General features: G+C 49.1%; 1 protein-coding gene across 1 annotated transcript in view; it reads right to left on the minus strand.

Annotated features, from left to right (window-relative positions):
• Positions 1–16,766, minus strand: part of LOC147702336 (ATP-binding cassette sub-family A member 10-like) — a 1,673,715-nt gene that overhangs the window by 815,034 nt on the left and 841,915 nt on the right. The window lies entirely within an intron of this gene.

The following is a 16,766-nucleotide window of genomic DNA, read 5'->3' on the forward strand; positions in this document are numbered from 1 at the left end:
TCATTTTTTGGCTGGAGCAGCTCCTTTGGAGGAGATACTTTTGCCTCTACCTTTGGCACTGTTACCATGGTAGCCCCCCTGAAGAAGCCTCTCATGGAGGTTTTCTGGACAGGCTGGTGCTGGAATGATGTGAAGTCTTCAAGGGAGGTGGTCTTGAATCCTCTGTGATATGCTGAGCGGTGAAAGGTCCCACGTATGGTAGACGACTGAAGAGTGGCCATGGCTTTTTCCATCTCTGTGTCTTTCTTGATTTACTCCATTATCTCATGAACATGTGGCTCAAATAGATGTTCCTTGTCAAAGACCACGTTGAGAAGATGCTGCCGAACATCTGGCTTGAAGCCGTAGACATGGAACCAGGCATGTTGTTGAAAGAAAACGCTTGAGTTAATCCACAGAGGAGTGGTGTCCACAGCATCTAGGGCACACCTGATAGTAGTGTTGTGAATTCGTTTGCCTTCTGTGATCAACTTGCATCCTCTGGGAGATGTTGCAGCAGGTCCTCCACTTTGTCCCAATGGGCTCGGTCATATTGGAGAGAAACCAATAATTTGTGACATGGCAGTGGATGGTGGACTGTGCTGTAATGCACTTACTACCTGTGTCTATTGTTTGCCCTTTTTATCCAGTGGAGAGGCATTATCGGTGCCCTGAGCATTTTCTCACTAGCGAGCGGTATGAACAACTAAGGAATCTGGTAAATGTTGACCCTTACTGTAGATGGGATCTGGAGGTAGGGATTTGTATTTTTTTGTCAACCGGGGGGCGATAACCCAAGCCTTGAACGTTTCCTTGAAGATATCAGGAGGGGGCCTGAGTATTCCCTTCAGCATGGGGAGATACTGCTTGGAGCAGTGGGCCAAGGAAAAGGTTTCAAAGAGGAAATCCTATTTGGCAGGCTCTTCTTTATGCATCTATATGTTATCACATGCAGCAACCCTACCTAGAACCTCCCGGTACAAGATGGTGTCATCTGCTAGGGAGGGTCAACCTGGATGAAGGTCGAGATCAGTATCCCAGGTGGATCTACATCATAAGAGTTACAAGGGTCTCCCTGTGGGAGCATATTATATGTGCCCCCCTGTTAGACCTGTCTGCTTCTGGGGATACTCTAACCATTATTATTTATTTTTGTCCCCCTTAGCCTCCCAGAGTTTCTATTTTTATTTTTACATATGTCCATCAGGAATTTTTCAATGCTGTCAGGGGGCTAGGTGTTCCTTGGCGATGACGCCATTTTTCCCTCATAACCTGTGAGGCCTAGTCAGCCCCCTTGAAAATCTAGGGATCTCCAGGAACCTAAAATGGTGTCCACCAACTGCCATAACGGACACTACTGGAGGACAGGCCCATAGGCTAACATTAGGGAACTTTCTAGAATCCACTAGAGACTTCTGCAGGTCTCAGGCCACCCTATATAAGGCCAGTGACCAGCAGCCATTTTGTGCTGACCCAAGAGTGGAGGAGTGAGGCAGTGGTGAGAGGAGGTGGACACACTGAGAGCAGCTAGTTTGTCTTTGAGGCAGACAGTCACTTCAGAGGGTTGTTCCCCCTTCAGCCTCTGACCAATCCCTCCCCATACATCAACTATCAAGGAGAAAAGAAGCCTGCGTGTGAAGGGAGATCTCTTTTAACCTGAGCCCCAGTGAACCCTGTCAGGGAGCTCTTAAAAGAGGATTTCCCACATTTCCAACTCCACTTACCAGTGTGGGAGAACAGCTGCGAGCCCTGTGACGTGGCTGGAGTTCCTGGCCGTGCCCTGGTGAAGCTGTGGGTCTGTGAAGCCTTAGAAGACCTAAGGAGCGTGGGCGCTGCTTAAAGACCTCCTTCCTGTGAAGCCGGTGAGGGAAGTGACTGGGGAAGAGCAGCGGCGCTGCTCCGATCGGCTGTGGGACCCCGGGGGCACCAGCCGCGTTAAACGAAGAAGAAAGCGCTTCCGCGCATGTCCTGAGCGTGAACGCTTCTGTGGAGGCAGGAGGGGCCTAGGGTCGGGCAGGCCCAGAAGAGCAGCAACCCCGAGGTGAGCAGCGTCCTTCCTGTGAGCGGCCGTGCAGAGGCGGGAGAAGAGCGAGCGCTTCCGCGCATGCCCGGTGGTAAAGTGTGCCGCCTGAAGAGAACCGGTGGCGTCACCAGAGGAGCGCCGCGTCGGAGCTCCAGTCATCGGACCCCTCAGAGGAGGCAGAAGCGCCGCAGCGGACGTCGTGGTAGGGAGCCTCGGGCTGGGAAAGCCTTTCCCGTCTTCCCCCGTCAGCCCCGACTGCTGCCAGGCTCCATCGCGCGAAGAGGACACACCCGCTGACACGCCTACAAACCCCAAGTAAGCCGGGTAGTGTGGGAGCGGGAGGCGGCAGCACCGAGTGCCGAGAAAGCGGGACAGTGGGGCTATGCCCCAAACGATTAACTGAACAAACCAAGGAAGCCTGACTCGAGGAAGTGGGCTAGTGAACTGCCCAGCCCATATTAAAAATATCCGATAATTGGCTTAGTGAACTACCCAGCCCATATTAAAAATATCCGATAATTGGCAGAGGAGAGAGGAGAAAGGTGTGCAGGGAACCACAGGGTCCCTGAGTAAAAACCCTTACAGACCATTGTTAATTGAGGGAGTAAGTCCTCTACCAGAAAGGTGTAGCCTGTAAATTAACTAGAGGGGAGCCTTGTTAATACTACTGTGTCTTCCTTTTAGCTACATAACTGGTGGGTTATGCTGTGAAGATCTACATCCAGTAGAGGTCTGTGGAATTGAGCAGATACCTAAGAGCTGTGGGGTAATGTACTTGTTTATGAGTTGTTTAAAGACATATTGAAATATTAGTCTGCACTTTCCTTTCTGTATCATATAGTAGTGAAGTGTATTGTGACCTGAACAGCAACTGACCACAAATGTACCCTTGATTCGTATAATCTGACCGGGAAAAGTATTGAAGTGTGATTTGAGTTTCATGAACAAGGTGTAAATTAATTGTGTATTATACCTGTCTAAAAGCATAACAAGAAAAGAACTTTATTTTTATAAAAGGTACTGGTATTTTCCCAACATTGGTGTTGTGTCTTTTATTTTAGTGGTTCATCGCTGAGTTTCTGTGAGTGAGACTTGTAAGCACTTAACCAACGCCTTGAGTTAGCTGTAGCCACTACTGTGCCAAGCTACCTTATGTAGACTTGGGTGAACTAGGTCCAACATAATTGGTGTTTCAGCGGTGGGATCACGGATTTGTGCTTACACTCACTTATTAGTAACGCAGTGCCAACCACGAGACCTCACCTGGAGTTTTCTCCCTGCGGCCCTCCTAATTTAAATTTTGATTTTTCTAAATTGACTTCTGGCGGTGGGTGGAGGTTGACCCCAGGTCACTTTGTGGATTTCTCCTGGGTGGAAGTTTATACTCCAAATAGAAATGGAGATAAATGTGGAAGAGCTGGAAAATTATACCGTGACCCAATTGAAGGAATGGTGTCAGCAGCAGGGGGTGTTTTTTAAGAAAGGCGCCAGGAAAGTTTAGCTGCTGACCAGTATCCGGGCATGGGTGGAGGCTCATTCCGGGGAGGAGGTAGATCCTGAGGGGAGTGACAAGGACACTGTCCTGGAGACCTCAACACTGTACCAGGCGGGAGGGGGGAACCTTTTAACAGGCCCTAGGACACCTTCCAGAGTGGGCAGTAGTGTCTCAGAGAGGGGTTTGACCGACGCCGAGTTAGAGGATAGGAGGGAGGAGAGGAGGATGAGAATAGAACTAGCCAGGATGGACATGGAAAGGGAGGAAAAGAGGTTGGCGCATGAGCGGACCATCAAAGAGATGGATTTACAAGCCCTAAACCTACGAACCCCCAAATCAGAGAATGGTGGCAGCGATATCCAAACCAACATCAGGGAACCCAGACCGTACCTACCAAAAGATATTATGGCATGCTATGTACCCAGTGATGACATTGCCAAATGGCTAGCCGCCTACGAGGTCTCACTGAGGGCCCATGGGATTTTGGAAGTCCACTGGGGGGGTGGGTTATATAAATACATGCCCCCCACTGGCAGGGATACTTTGTTGGCCCTTGATCAGAGTGAACAGACCTACTACCCGGCTATGAAGTCAGCGCTGCTCAGGAAGTTTGGGTTGACCCCTGAGAAGTATAGGCAAAAGTTCCGGGGCAGCCACAAACTAGGCACGCAAAACTGGGTAGACTTTTTGGACTACTCCAGGAAGGCCCTGGAGGGTTGGGTGAGAGGCAGCGAGGTAGGGGACTATGAGGGACTATATGACCTCATACTCAAGGAACACCTACTCGAGAAATGTCTTCCCGAACTACGACAGCATCTGGTGGACAGCAAGCTGACCAGCCCCAGGAAGCTTGCTGAGGAGGCGGACATCTGGGTTAGTACCCGGGTGTCGACTAAGGGGACTGGAGGGGATTCCCAGAAGCATGGACAGGGCGCCCCCCAGAAGAAAAAGGGAGGGGAAACTAAGAGGGAGTTCTCAAAAGGGCCACAAAATACTTCGCAAGGAAGGGGCAGAGGATTCATCCCTAAGAGTAACCCCCCTCGCAACCCTACCCCTGGCCAAAGCCAGCAGCCAAGGGTTGTTCATTGTTTTGAGTGTGGTGGTGTGGGACACTATAAGGGAGATGTGAGATGCCCAAAAAGACCACCCCCTCCCACTGGAGGAAAAGCCCCGGGAATCACTAGTGTAGTGCTCGGGGAGAAGATGCCTTTGGTTAATGGAGGGGAGCGGGCGGGTGTCACTTTAGTGTCCCTGGGAGATAAGGAGATGGTTCCAAAGACCCAACTGCCCTCTAATACTACTAAGTATGAGCAGTGGGTCACCATCAATGGCCGTAGAGGGGAGGCTCTGAGAGACACAGGAGCCAGCATGACTATGGTAAGGAGTCAGCTGGTGTCTCCAGAGCAGGTCATCCCAGATGTACTCCACCCCGCCGTAATGGCTGACGGCAGATTGGGCCACTACCCTGTGGCTGAGGTTCCCTTTGAGTGGGGAGGGGTTGCAGGTCCACTTCGAGTTGCCGTAAGCCCTGCCGTGCCTGTTGACTGCCTGTTAGGGAATGATATGGAGCACAATGCTTGGAGGAGGGTGGAGTACCAGACTCACTCTGAGATGCTGGGACCCCCTGACTGGACTTGTGTCAGCACAAGGTCCGCGACTGCCCAAAGGGGGAGTTCACTTACGCTGGAGCCTGGAACAATGGCCCAGCCGGCTGCCAGAGAGGAGAAGGACAGGAGGCTGGAGGACCCTGCCTCGACATCTCCACCTCATGAGACAGATGGGCCACCTGCGGAGGTGGATCTGGAGTCCGCAGGGGAGAATGTTGCTTCCCTGGAAAATCTACCCATCCCTACTGAATGGCATGTGGAGGGAGGTCCTTCCAGGGAAGAGTTCTGCGAAGCTCAGAAAGAGTGTCCTACTCTTGAGGGGCTGCGGCAACAGGCCAAAGCCCAGGCAGCAGGAAACATTGTAGGGAGCTACCGGATTTACTGGGAGGATGGACTCCTCTACAGTGAGCCCAAGGCACCTGGTCATGGTTCATCCAGGGCCTTGGTGGTCCCTCAATGCTTTAGAGCCTTTCTACTGGAACTGGCTCATGAGATACCATTGGCAGGACACCTAGGACAGGACAAGACCTTTGCCCGACTTGTCCCCCACTTCTACTGTCCTCGAATGAAAGTGGCGTCTGATACATATTGTCGGACGTGTGTGTCTTGCCAAGCCAGTGGGAAAACAGGGGTGAAGCTAAAGGCTCCCCTGGAACCACTACCTGTCGTTAGCACCCCCTTTGAGAGGGTGGGCATCGACATTGTAGGGCCATTGGATCCACCAACTTCAGCTGGTCACCGGTTCATACTGGTTTTGGTGGATCATGCCACACGGTACCCAGAGGTAATACCTCTGAGGACCATCACTGCACCTGTAGTGGCAAGGGCCCTGATGGGGATCTTCACCCGAGTGGGTTTCCCTAAGGAGGTTGTGTCCGACAGGGGGACTAACTTCCTTTCAGCGTACATGCGGGCTATGTGGAAGGAGTGCGGTGTTACCTATCGGTTTACCACTCCTTATCACCCACAAACCAATGGTCTTGTGGAAAGGTTTAACAAAACCTTGAAAGGTATGATACGAAGTCTACCTGAGAGCCTGCGGAGGAAATGGGACATCCTCCTACCCTGTCTCTTGTTTTCCTACAGGGAAGTGCCACAGAAGGGAGTGGGCTTCAGCCCCTTCGAACTTTTGTACGGGCACCCTGTACGGGGACCTCTCAGCCTGGTGAAAGACGGATGGGAACGGACTCCCAGGAAGCTTCCCCAGGACGTGGTGACCTACATGCTGGCCTCCCGGAGCCAAATGGCTAAGTTGTGGAAGCAAGCTTCAGACAACTTGGAGGCCAGCCAAGCAGTTATGAAAGAGTGGTATGACCACAACGCTCACCCAGTGGAACTGGAGCCTGGACAGAAAGTGTGGGTAATGGAACCTGGAGAGCTAAACGCCCTCCAGGACCGTTGGACAGGCCCCTTTGAGGTTTTGGAGAAAAAGGGGAAGTCCACCTATTTGGTGGATCTTAAAACCCCGAGGCAGCCCCACAGGGTGCTGCATGCCAATCGCCTCAAGCCACATCATGAGAGGCCCGAGGTTGTCTTAATGATGGTAACCGATGGAGCAGAGGAAGAAGAAAGTGAACCTCTCCCTGATCTTCTCTCGTCCCAAGAAAAGGATGGGTCGGTGGAGGGAGTAATTCTCTCGCCATCCCTGACTCCTGAACAGCAGAGTGATTGCCGCCAGATCCTGGAGCAATTTTCTTCTCTGTTCTCCCTTGTCCCAGGTAGGACCCACCTGTGTACTCATGACATGGACACAGGAGACAGCCCATCTGTGAAGTCTAAAATCTACCGGCTGTCGGACAAGGTGAAGGCCAGCATCAAGAGTGAAGTCGCCAAGATGCTGGAGCTAGGAGTGATTGAACCTTCTGGAAGCCCTTGGTCTAGCCCGGTGGTTTTGGTACCAAAAGCTGCCCCACCCGGCACCACACCTGAATTGAGATTCTGTGTGGACTACCGAGGCTTGAATTCAGTAACCAAAACTGATACACATCCCATCCCACGGGCGGATGAGCTTATTGACCGGCTGGGAGCTGCTCAATACTTAAGTACCTTTGACCTAACTTCAGGGTACTGGCAGATTTACCTTACCGAGGGGGCGAAGGAAAGGTCAGCCTTCTCTACACCTCAGGGACACTACCAATTTCGGGTGATGCCCTTTGGGCTCAAGAATGCCCCTGCAACTTTTCAGCGGCTGGTGAACAGGGTCCTTTCTGGAATGGAAGCTTTTTCTGCTGCTTACCTGGACGACATTGCTGTCTTCAGTAGCAGCTGGGAGGACCATTTGCAGCACCTGCAAGCTGTTCTTCATGCCCTGCAACAGGCTGGCTTGACAATCAAGGCCAGCAAGTGTCAGATCGGACAGGGGTCGGTGGTGTACCTAGGTCACTTGGTGGGCAGAGGGACGGTGCAGCCCCTCCAGGCAAAGATTGAGGCTATCATCGCCTGGGAGCCCCCCAAGACTCAAACAGAGGTCCGAGCCTTCCTGGGCCTCACTGGATACTACCGTCGCTTCGTGAAGGGGTATGGCACTATCGTGGCACCCCTCACTGAACTTACTTCCAAGAAGCAACCCCGACGGGTAGTCTGGACGGAGGCTTGCCAGCGAGCCTTCATGACCTTGAAACAAGCATTGTGTTCCGCTCCCATTCTCAAGGCCCCTGATTTTGCTAGAGAATTCATTGTCCAAACAGATGCGTCAGAACATGGCATTGGGGCAGTGTTATCGCAGCTAAATGATGAGGGCTTGGATCAACCCGTGGTCTTCCTGTCCAGGAGACTACTCCCCAGGGAAAGGAGGTGGAGTACAATTGAGAGAGAAGCCTTTGCGGTGGTTTGGCCTCTGAAGAAGCTGCGGCCATACTTGTTTGGCTCACACTTCCTAGTTCAGACTGACCACCGCCCCCTTCGTTGGCTGATGCAAATGAAGGGGGAGAATCCCAAGTTGCTGAGGTGGTCCATCTCCCTACAGGGAATGGACTTTAGGGTGGAACACCGACCTGGGACGGACCATGCCAATGCAGACGGTCTATCCAGGTATTTCCGCCTTAGTGATGAGGACTCCCAAGGGGTTGGGTAGTTCTCCCCACTTTCAGCTGGGGGGGACGCGTGTTAGACCTGCCTGCTTCTGGGGATACTCTAACCATTATTATTTATTTTTGTCCCCCTTAGCCTCCCAGAGTTTCTATTTTTATTTTTACATATGTCCATCAGGAATTTTTCAATGCTGTCAGGGGGCTAGGTGTTCCTTGGCGATGACGCCATTTTCCCTCATAACCTGTGAGGCCTAGTCAGCCCCCTTGAAAATCTAGGGATCTCCAGGAACCTAAAATGGTGTCCACCAACTGCCATAATGGACACTACTGGAGGACAGGTCCATAGGCTATCATTAGGGAACTTTCTAGAATCCACTAGAGACTTCTGCAGGTCTCAGGCCACCCTATATAAGGCCAGTGACCAGCAGCCATTTTGTGCTGACCCAAGAGTGGAGGAGTGAGGCAGTGGTGAGAGGAGGTGGACACACTGAGAGCAGCTAGTTTGTCTTTGAGGCAGACAGTCACTTCAGAGGGTTGTTCCCCCTTCAGCCTCTGACCAATCCCTCCCCATACAACAACTATCAAGGAGAAAAGAAGCCTGCGTGTGAAGGGAGATCTCTTTTAACCTGAGCCCCAGTGAACCCTGTCAGGGAGCTCTTAAAAGAGGATTTCCCACATTTCCAACTCCACTTACCAGTGTGGGAGAAAAGCTGCGAGCCCTGTGACGTGGCTGGAGTTCCTGGCCGTGCCCTGGTGAAGCTGTGGGTCTGTGAAGCCTTAGAAGACCTAAGGAGCGTGGGCGCTGCTTAAAGACCTCCTTCCTGTGAAGCCGGTGAGGGAAGTGACTGGGGAAGAGCAGCGGCGCTGCTCCGATCGGCTGTGGGACGCCGGGGGCACCAGCCGCGTTAAACGAAGAAGAAAGCGCTTCCGCGCATGTCCTGAGCGTGAACGCTTCTGTGGAGGCAGGAGGGGCCTAGGGTCGGGCAGGCCCAGAAGAGCAGCAACCCCGAGGTGAGCAGCGTCCTTCCTGTGAGCGGCCGTGCAGAGGCGGGAGAAGAGCGAGCGCTTCCGCGCATGCCCGGTGGTAAAGTGTGCCGCCTGAAGAGAACCGGTCGCGTCACCAGAGGAGCGCCGCGTCGGAGCTCCAGTCATCGGACCCCTCGGAGGAGGCAGAAGCGCCGCAGCGGACGTCGTGGTAGGGAGCCTCGGGCTGGGAAAGCCTTTCCCGTCTTCCCCCGTCAGCCCCGACTGCTGCCAGGCTCCATCGCGCGAAGAGGACACACCCGCTGACACGCCTACAAACCCCAAGTAAGCCGGGTAGTGTGGGAGCGGGAGGCGGCAGCACCGAGTGCCGAGAAAGCGGGACAGTGGGGCTATGCCCCAAACGATTAACTGAACAAACCAAGGAAGCCTGACTCGAGGAAGTGGGCTAGTGAACTGCCCAGCCCATATTAAAAATATCTGATAATTGGCTTAGTGAACTACCCAGCCCATATTAAAAATATCCGATAATTGGCAGAGGAGAAAGGTGTGCAGGGAACCACAGGGTCCCTGAGTAAAAACCCTTACAGACCATTGTTAATTGAGGGAGTAAGTCCTCTACCAGAAAGGTGTAGCCTGTAAATTAACTAGAGGGGAGCCTTGTTAATACTACTGTGTCTTCCTTTTAGCTACATAACTGGTGGGTTATGCTGTGAAGATCTACATCCAGTAGAGGTCTGTGGAATTGAGCAGATACCTAAGAGCTGTGGGGTAATGTACTTGTTTATGAGTTGTTTAAAGACATATTGAAATATTAGTCTGCACTTTCCTTTCTGTATCATATAGTAGTGAAGTGTATTGTGACCTGAACAGCAACTGACCACAAATGTACCCTTGATTCGTATAATCTGACCGGGAAAAGTATTGAAGTGTGATTTGAGTTTCATGAACAAGGTGTAAATTAATTGTGTATTATACCTGTCTAAAAGCATAACAAGAAAAGAACTTTATTTTTATAAAAGGTACTAGTATTTTCCCAACATTGGTGTTGTGTCTTTTATTTTAGTGGTTCATCGCTGAGTTTCTGTGAGTGAGACTTGTAAGCACTTAACCAACGCCTTGAGTTAGCTGTAGCCACTACTGTGCCAAGCTACCTTATGTAGACTTGGGTGAACTAGGTCCAACACCCCCCAACTGCGTTTACTCATGTTGGAATACGGTGTCCCCTTTGGAGTATAGGATAGTGGGTCAGGCAGAGAAGGAGGTGGGGAAGATGGTAGTGGAAGTATAGGTGGGGTTGAAAAAGGTGCTGGCTGTCCGGGGTCAATCAATCAATCAATCACAGTATTTGTAAAGCGCACTACTTACCTGTGAGGGTCTCAAGGCGCTGGGGGTGAGGGGGTGCTGCTACTGCTCGAAGGTCCAGGTCTTGAGGAGTCTTCAGAATGTAAGTAGGTCTTGGGTCTGCCCTAGGTGGGTGGGGAGGGTGTTCCAGGTCTTGGCAGCAAGGAAGGAGAAGGATCTGCCACCGGAGGTCGCTTGTTGGATGTGGGGGACAGCGGCGATGGCGAGGCCGGCCGAGCGGAGCTGGCGGGTGGGGGTGTAGAAGGTGAGTCATCCGTTGAGGTCAAGAAGAGGACTGGTTCCTTTATCCATCTTCATCCTTTGTTTTGGTTGAGGAGGGGGCTCCAGAGCATCTTCAAAACTGACCTGCCTCTTATGAGGTTGAATGCCTGGTCCCAGAGTTTGTGAGTATTCAACCCGTCTGGGGGAAAATGTCTATTTGCCTCTGGTGAGCATCAAGTTCATCCTGCAACTTCTGGAGTACTGATTAAACGTGTTGGAGGGCTAATTTTTCAGTTGGCACTGAATGCTGGGAGGCTCAGCTGGGATCTCCTGCTAGAGACCATGGTAAAGTGGCACACTGTGGTGAAGAACTGCTGGTGTCGATCTGGGTTTTGATAACAGTGGTATTGAATTTGACAGTTGAGTCAGCACCAAGCCTGGGTCAGGCAGGAAGTAGGCTTCGGGCCGACCATGGCCCAAAGGTAGTGGTGACCCTGAAGAAGGCCTCTGTGGGTCCAGAGCAGCTGAACGCCTTAGTGGGGCACAACATCGGAGCTGTGTCAATAGGGAGGGGGAGCTGTACTCATGACCTTTTGAGCTGGCAGGAGGTCTCCGATCTTGAGGTTCGAGCAGGAACTATCTTTGGCGGCAAAAGTCTCTTTATCAGCAGCCAAAGGATGATGTTCTCCATCGAGATCCTGGTTGTTGAAGAGGTCTGGAGTTTTTTCAAAGCCTCAGCACAACCACTTGGACATTGGAAGCTGCGGGAGCCGTCAGACACTACGTACTGCTGTCAGAAGTTCCCGCGTTACGGATATCCTCTATCACTGAAATTCGAAATGCATCTTTGATCTTAAAATCATCTGTGAAAGGTGCCTCCAGACGTACCAGTCTATCCCTCTTCTACTATTCATGCTCGCTCTTTCTGGAAAGGACCTATTGTGGATGCTGCCTTGAAAAACGGAATTGACCCCGTATTTGCCCCAATTGAAGCTTCTACCTTTGGGATCCTGTATTTTTCTGACCCTTTGAGGTCATTGTACCTTCTTTGAATTCGGCGTGCCTCCATTAGCTCGATATTTTGTCCCACTGTGAACTGTACATCACCGCCCTGATGAAGGTGTAGCCCCACCCGGAGCCCAACACCGCAATGCACGTCGGCGTCTTTTTTCATCTGGGGATAACCTGACTGATCTTCTTTCCACCCCCTGATGATTATTTTCCATCTATAACAATCAGATCAGTTCATGGCTATTATGTACGTGCGAATTGTTGTGTGTGTGTGGTATGAATTGTTTGATACTTCAGCATGTCTGATGGTATGAGAGTTTTGTATGTATGTGGGACTGTATTGATGATTCATTTGGTTTTATGTAAAAAAAGTCTTATGTGGCTTGGCAATTATGTATTGAAAAACTTTTTCTAATCAATAAAAATTCCATATATTTGTTATCATGTTTTAATATGATTCCTTGAGGTTCGGGGGGTTCTTAATCTATCAAAGGACCTCTTTGTTAGGCCTATAGTTGAAGCTGATTGGCAGGTATTTTTTCCTTTTTGTATTGTGTATTTTCCCCGCCTACCTGCCTACTATTAACTGGGGGTCCCCCTTCTATTTAGTAGAAGGGCCCAGTGGTATGAAAGTCTTTTCTGATCAGATGGTCTGTCACGCGTCACAGTAAGCCTCGTCAAGCTCGGGTGAGAGGCAAAGATTACAGACCTGATGGAGGTCAGCCCAGGGGTGTTTTGCACAACGCCAAGGGAAGTATAGAAAAGGCACCAGTTTCATCACAGGCAAGGCACGGTGAGGGTGCACCAACAGAAGGGAAAGAGGTCCCAACAGGTGATGCCCAAGAGGGGACCAAAGTAGACCGGAAAATTCCCAGACAAAACTGTAGGCGTCCACCTGATTTCTGAAAATGGGAATTCTTCAGTTGACTTCAGCCCCCGCTGGGGCCTCTTTCCTTCCATCAATCAAATTTAATTCTGACTGAGGGAGAGGTACCATAATGACCAAAAAGAACACTGCAATGGTGTTGACCCCGAGCATGTCAACACACATCCGAACCTGATGGCAGAAAAAAGCACAGCCTAACAATACAGCTTATGACCATGCACACTGCAAGCAAAAGGAGTCACATTACCTCATGAGTCGAGAAGAATTCTTTGAAGAAAAACAACTTGCATACATCTGAGCCCAACGCTAGATCGCTGGAGCATGTACAACATGTGTATCTAAAGCCACGCATGCCTGGCACATACAGTTTCCATTTGAAGCAATAGATTTAACCCAAAGGATATGAAAACCTTCCAGTAGTGACAGAGGCACAATACGGCAACATGTAGGGCTTTCATTCTGTCACAAAAGAAAGTACAAGGTCAGGTCGATAATTAAATAGTAGTGTAGATACAATGAAAAAAAGATGCAACAACTCCCTTCCATAATTAATTTAAACATGGGGCACTGATGCCCCTCCAGAGGTGTCTCTCAGATGTGACCAATGCAAGACACAGAATCCGCAAAACTTCACACAATAGACTGAACAGGGATAGCTGATGGTTCCCAGAACTTAGTACATGGGATTCAACACGGAGGCTGTGAGGTCCACCCAGGCGTAACATAGTAACAAACTGAAAGCTCAGCTCTTGGTAAACCTGGAAAATCTACCTGGAGTGATGTAAGAGTCGCCAAGGAAAGACATAGCTTCCCAAAAACCTGGCACAATAGATATAAACATCACTTATACAGCCCGCTCAGTAGCATTGTATGCCCAGCTGAGGGGTAATCTAGTTTCCGAGTATGGTGCACTGGTTAGAGATAATCATTGAAGACTGTTTACCGCAGTAAGTTCAGAGCATGAGGTTTGGAGGAAAAGGTTCTGGGGCAATATGGTGATAAACTAATGGAAGTGAATGGTCAGCGGCAAAGAAATCTAAGTTGGTAAGGCGAATCGAGACTATATTTGTGTTTTTTAGGATGGGGCAGGGCTTTCCCCAAAGGACCTGCTTAAACCCGGCCAAATAAGAAGGTACATAGGAAGTTCTGCTTCACTTTTCCTGGATTGCTGAGTTAGATGTTCTCGAGGAAGGTTTATAAAGATCTGGGTGAAACTGGATCAGTCAAAGTTTGTTTTAATGGATGGTCGCATGGCCTGGTTAAAAAATAAAGGATGCTCCCAAGTTAGTGACCAAGGTTCAGTGGACGGTGATGCCCCAACTATAAGTATACACTGTAGCAATGCAGCTATTACATTTGGCCCAGCAGAAATCCCCCAAATCTCTGAATGCTCTCAATTGTGGCAGGTGAGACTAGGAGATATGGTAGAGGAATCATGCCTAAAACAACAATCCAGCACTAAAAATACAGCACCAGGAGGCCAGTTTAACCAGATGTACAGCAAAGGAAGCCTGGTTGAAGCGATTAGAGGTAACCTGATGTTGCAATCGCGACCAGTGTTGACATTAACATGCACTAACTGAAGTACTTTGTTTCTTAAATCTCTCTGCGCCACCGTAAGACTACGACTGAGCTGGCTTGGGATGTGGCAAAGACAAGGCGAAGGCTCACTCGAAAGAGCAGTCAGATGATATTTATTCAGCAGCTTACTAGGGTGTTAAGCAAGCAAAGCTCTGCAGAGGTAACATAGGCCTACATCAGCTGACATCAACACCTCTGTGCTTTCAGTAATGGGAATATAACCAAACCCTATTATAGTGTAAATTACTGAAGGATTACTGATCAGGAGAGAAGGTGCAATGGAGAGCATTAGTGCATGGCAAATTTGGGTTTGCGTTTGCCTTGTGACCCTGTGGCAAACATTGATACTTCAACAACTGAGCATGAAATAAAGCAGACGTGCCCATTAAAGAGAGGGGAGAGAGAAGCACTAATAATTAAACATTACACAATGATCCAGTAATGGTGCTATTAACATCAGAACCCATACATAGTTTTCACTAAGAAACGCAAGTCTGAAATGCTCTCAGTGGGGGTTGGAGAGAAACGAGATGGTGCTCTTCGCTCAAAACTGAATGGGATGTTACCTAAAAAACAGTGGGGCATATTACCAACAACTAGCGATAATTTTTGTCTCTAACTTGTTTAGAGACAAAAATTATCGCCGCACATTGGCGATTTTTATCGCAGATAAACCTTGCTATTAACAAGGTTTATCGCAAATGCGATAAAAAACGGCCGAAATGCATGAATATCGCTGAAAAGTCAGCGATATTCATGCATTATCGAGCAAATGCTCTTAGCCATGTTATCCACCTCCCATTGGATAACATGGCTAAGAACTGCTCAGGGCAGGTGTTAGCTTTTGGAGATATTCCCGCTTAGCGCGAATATCTCCAAAAGTTGGTAATAGGAGATAGCGATGTTAGCGACTGTTTTCAGTCTCTAACATCTTGGCACGCCTACTTTGCATCTCATTAGTGATAAATATCACTGACATGCAAAGTGGGGCCCAAGATGGTCGCTATCTCCTACTAGCTGTCGCTAACTGGTGTTAGCGACAGCTTGGTAATAGGGAGATAATTTTATCTCCGCTTTCTTGGCTTTTAAAGCCAAAAAAGCGGAGATAAACCCCCTTGATAATATGCCCCAGTGTTCCACTTTACTATGGTCTCCAGCAGGAGATCCCAGCTGAGCGGGGAATGAGTGCTCACCCAAATCTGACCCTGTAAATAAATTCGGGGCATATTACCAACAACTAGCGATAATTTTTGTCTCTAACTTGTTTAGAGACAAAAATTATCGCCGCATATCGGCGATTTTTATCGCAGATAAACCTTGCTATTACCAAGGTTTATCGCAAATGCGATAAAAAACGGCCGCAATGTATGAATATCGCTGAAAAGTCAGCGATATTCATGCATTATCGAGCAAATGCTCTTAGCCATGTTATCCACCTCCCATTGGATAACATGGCTAAGAACTGCTCAGGGCAGGTGTTAGCTTTTGGAGATATTCGCGCTTAGCGCGAATATCTCCAAAAGTTGGTAATAGGAGATAGCGATGTTAGGGACTGTTTCCAGTCGCTAACATCTTGGCACGCCCACTTTGCATGTCATTAGTGATAAATATCACTGACATGCAAAGCGGGGCCCAAGATGGTCGCTATCTCCTATTAGCTGTCACTAACTGGTGTTAGCGACAGCTTGGTAATAGGGAGATAATTTTATCTCCGCTTTCTTGGCTTTTAAAGCCAAAAAAGCGGAGATAAACCCCCTTGATAATATGCCCCTTCGTCTTTTACCCAGTTTTCTCATTTTCTTTAACTCTGGTACTTGGCATCTGAACAGACCCAAATTGCATGTGCTCTTTTGGGGTTAGAAGAAGGCTTGTGTCCTAGACTTACTTTAACTGGTACTTTTGTCAACTTTAATCATGAAGAAAGGGTCTTTTCAGTTGCATAACATACAGTCGTGCGGATGTTTTCCCTTCTTGCATATACAAATCGAAAAAGCTAAGGCTGCACGGCCCTCTTTGAAAAGTTGAACGTGGCTCACAAAAAACCTAATTAGTCAACTTTGATAAGTAAAATGTCACAAACTGCAAATTTGCAGCGTATGGGTAATTGAGTAGAAAACATTGAATCTCATATATGCTGTATTAATATCTTAATTGAATAAATATAGCATGTCTGAATCTAAACAGTAGTCTTTAGCCAAAGGCAATGAATATTGCTGGTTCGTCTCCTGCTGGTCACACCTAATTTCTCCTTTTCATCCCTAAGTTTACTTGTGACAGAGGAGGTAAGATGAAGGGAATCAAAAGAGAACCCACTCAGCAATGGTAAGGCAAATATGCACCGAGCAGTCCAGGCCTCGCATTGTGGTAACATCCCCGACTTCCTTTGAAAAGATGACTCTTTCCCACAAAAATAGATCAAAGTGGATGAAATCTTGTAGGTGGAAACTAGCTTTGATCTTTGGAGTAACAAGGCCAGGGCCAACCTTAGGAGAGTTTGCTTGAGAGAGGAGATGTGCAGCTATAGCGAAAGGGTCTGGGGATATTTTTTACCACAAACAAACTCGACAGAATTGGAACTAAGCCAGTTTGCAGAAAATCATGGAAATTT

Source organism: Lissotriton vulgaris, chromosome 7, assembly GCF_964263255.1.
Source record: "Lissotriton vulgaris chromosome 7, aLisVul1.2, whole genome shotgun sequence".
Classification (NCBI taxonomy): Eukaryota; Metazoa; Chordata; class Amphibia; order Caudata; family Salamandridae; genus Lissotriton; species Lissotriton vulgaris.